Source organism: Oryctolagus cuniculus, chromosome 9 (assembly GCF_051225735.1).
Source record: "Oryctolagus cuniculus isolate XC-2025 breed Fujian yellow rabbit chromosome 9, ASM5122573v1, whole genome shotgun sequence".
Lineage (NCBI taxonomy): Eukaryota > Metazoa > Chordata > Mammalia > Lagomorpha > Leporidae > Oryctolagus > Oryctolagus cuniculus.
Window position 1 is genome coordinate 40,001,114 of NC_142875.1, and position 3,824 is coordinate 40,004,937.

The 3,824-nt window shown below is 40.3% G+C and overlaps 1 protein-coding gene across 5 annotated transcripts in view; it reads right to left on the reverse strand.

Moving 5' to 3' along the window:
* Positions 1–3,824, reverse strand: part of PIBF1 (progesterone immunomodulatory binding factor 1) — a 239,588-nt gene that overhangs the window by 201,659 nt on the left and 34,105 nt on the right. The gene's annotated exons all lie outside the window — the stretch shown is intronic.

Sequence of the window (3,824 nt, forward strand, 5' to 3'; positions counted from 1 at the left end):
GGGTGCCAGTTCGAGTTCTAGCTGTTCTGCATCCAATCCAGCTCCATAATGAGCCCAGGGAAAGCAGCGGAGGATGGCCCAGGTCCTTGGGCCCCTGAACCCACATGGGAGATCCAGAAGAAGTTCCTGGCTTCTGGCTTCGGATCTGCTCAGCTCTGGTTGTTGCAGCCATTTAGGGAATGAACTAGCACATGGAAGACCCCCCCGCCCCGCCCCCGTTACTCTTCAAATAAATAAAATAAATATTTAAAAAAATTCAGACATTCATTGTACTATCTTTAAAGGAAAAAAAAAAAAAAAAGAAAAAAGAAACCCAGGCAGCAGCTGAGGTGGAAAGGAAAACTAAATCTAGAACAAGGATGCCACTAAATACAGAGGAATGTCGCCTTGGTGTGCAAATGAGGACGGTTAGCAGGCAGAGTATCCAGCTGACAGGACTGCCCAAAAGCAGCCAGAGATTTTGTGTGAGGGCAGAAGTGCAAAGACCTAAAAGTATAAAGATCTAGAGGTGACATCAACATTTGACCCTGAGATATGTGGGATATTGAACTCCTGGTCCAGAGAGTGGCTCTGTGGGAGGATTCAGAAACATGGATTTATACACATTCACTCATATATACATAGTTGCATGTACATATATCATGTGTGGATACATAAATTTTCTTTAAGTACAAACAACACATGAACAAGTATGAGTATAAGCAGTTTAGTATAGGAATGCATATATTCTAAAAATCTCCCCTTAAGGAAAATACTAACTTTTGTATTTTGAAAACAAACAAACAAAAACTGATTAGCAACTAAAACAAAGGAAGGCACAGCAATGGAAAACAGGAAAAGCATATCTTCTCTCAAAATAAACCAAATCCCATGACTGCATGCAATGTTGTGGTCAGGGCTACAGGGAGCAGAAGACCATTTTCTCTGCTATCCTGTGGGAGGTCTCAGAGTCTCAGCTGAGTTAGATGGCCATCTTCTATTTTCTCCTAGCATCTGCTTCTTAACCTCTGTCAGAAAACACTTGGCACATACTGTGAGCAGCTATTACATGCCTCCCACAGCCGGAGATAGAAATGTAGGGGTGCTTTCCACAGTCCTAGAACCTAGCACTGCACCTATTACAGAGAGGCTTGCAATTAAAGCCCATAGAAACGGGGGCGAAGAAAGGACATTAATTAGACTGAAATAAATGTAGCAAAAATCTAGCCTTTTCAAAAGAAAGAAGTAGACATAAAATGGCCAGTCACCAATGCTTTCTAACAGAAAATTTCTACCTAATAGTAAATGGGTTCACAGCCAAGTTTCAATTTCCTTTTTTAATTAAAAAAATCAAAATAAAACAAAATTACACAGAGAAAATAAAGGCAATACAAGTCATTGAGAAGATTTCAATTGCTTGCTTGTTTTCCAAGTTTATGGAATGGAAGTCATTTTCTGACTGCCAGAGTTAATGTCATCTTTTCAACCTCCTAAATTATTCATACAAGGAAATTATACAAGGCTACCTCTAGCCAGAAAACAGTAAATCTGTTACTGCGATGGCATGTTTTGTCTCTAACCCTCACCTTTCCCTATACCCACAGACCACTTAGAGCCTCTTAGAAATCTGTCTTGTCTCTTACTCCTAGGAATACTTACATATTAGTTACAAAGGAAATGTTGGCAGAATGAACTAATATTGAATCATGAACAGACCACACAGCAGTAACATTTAAAATAACTGGCTCAGGAAATAGAAAAATTGAGTTTAAAAATTAATAAGTGCTTAACAAATTATTACTTCTAACTTTAAGTAAAGATTATCCTATATCTGCAAATGAAACACTATATCTGAAACAATTTTCTCTGCAATATATATATGCAGAATTTCCTCAAAGATTTTGAGGAAGACTGCATGAAGAGGGTTTCTATTTCTTGATCTGGGTGGTCATTAACGGGGTGGGTGATGTCACTTTGAAAAAAATAATCAAGCTTTATAATTATGACTTTTTCACAATTATGTTTTTAAAACCACAACAAGGGGCTAGCCTGTGGCGAAGTGGGTATAGTCACTGCCTGCAGCACTGGCATCCCATGTGGGCACAAATACATGTACTGGCAGCTCCACTTCTGATCCAGCTCCCAGCAGAGTATGGCCCAAGTGCTTAGGCCCCTGGAGATCTGGATGGAATTCTGGGCTCCTGGCTTTGGCCTGGCCCAGCCCTGGCCATTGTGGCCATCTGGGGAATGAACCAGTAAATGGAAGACCTCTCTCTCTCTCTCTCTCTTTCTGACTTTCAAATAAATAAATACATACATAAATCTTAAAAAAAAAAAAAAAAACAAGAGGCATAAATGCAGGAAACATTTACTGGGCAGAAGCTGCTGTGTCAGCTTTGTGTATCTGGAATGGGAAAAGGAGCATGTGAGGGTCATATCAAGGGGAAAAGCCACAGACAATGGGGGTAATGAAAAGACACTGTTCTATTCTGTAGCTCTCTGGTTGACCATTTGACCTAAGAAACTGGGAGTCTTCAGTTATACCAAATGGGCTAAGCTACCAACCATTAGGCCTTTCCTTTCTATAATGAGATGAGATTTCTACTCCTCTTGCTGCCAAACAACAGCGGTCACCATTTTCGACACAGAACATTTCAGATATGGAAGATGCCCTGGAGATAAGCTACTACAATCTATTTTCAAGATAAGATACTAAGGCTTGGTAGGGTTGAAAGGTTTGTCAGGAGTCCACAGCTAGCAGAGACAGAGCTAGAATAAAGGCTCTTGAATTCTTTACATAGTTCATTTCTTTCTTAGTTTCGAATTCTTGTTTTGAAGAGTCTATTCTGTGAGAAATGTAAAACAGCTGATCAGAAGTTAATGATATTATTTACTGCTCAAGTCCAGGGTGTTAAAGAACTTTAACTACCAATTTCACAGGTTTCAATGTGGTATATGTATAAATCAAAGTTAATTTTGGGCTCCTCTTCTTTGAAACAATTGTTATAATTATCTCTTAAGCACATGTTTTTAAAAAATCATTGGACAAAGTAACATTGAATCCAAATGTTTCTACAAAAAGTAGAATGTATTCCAAGATGGAATTAACACTTTTTCAAAAGTCAGCAGCTGTGTAACCAAAAGGCAATTACTTTGAATATAATGCATTTCTAAACATCACTGAAACTTTTGTCTTTCATACCATGTGAACTGAGAAGAAAATGGAAACTTGTGAACATAAATGTTTAATAAACAAAGTGATCTCCTGCCTATGGGGAGACAGGACAGCGAAGGAAATCAGAAACAGGATCAAGTGGCATTTCCCTGATAGGAAGCAGTTCAGCGAATGATAAGAAATGGCATGGCTACTTGTTCTGGGAAGGCAAGAATTTATTTGTTCCTCAGAATTCCCACAAGTTTCATATTATCAATAATCTAATCCCTGCAATCAAATACTGAAGAGAGCGAGAAACCTAATTAACTTAGTGTGGGGAGCAACTGGGAGCAACTCGGACTAGACTGTTACTGGAATTAAGACTTATTCTATGCATCTGCTCTCCCACAATATGGCGCTGGGAGAGGAGGAAACAGCTTCTACTCAGCTGCCTCCAGTTCAACCAATAAACAGCAGGACCTGCTCCTGATTGGAGGAGAGCAGCGTACTCGGCATGTGGGTAGCAGAGTTGGGATTGGTGGAAGAGGACTATAAAGGAGGAGAGAGACAACATGCACCAGGAACATCTATTTGAAGGAACACCTGTGCAGCCCCCGAGAGAGCCGGCCGGCGGTGTGCTGCTCCCCCGCGGAAGTGGGGAAAGTGGCAGGGGGAACCGCCCTTCCATGGA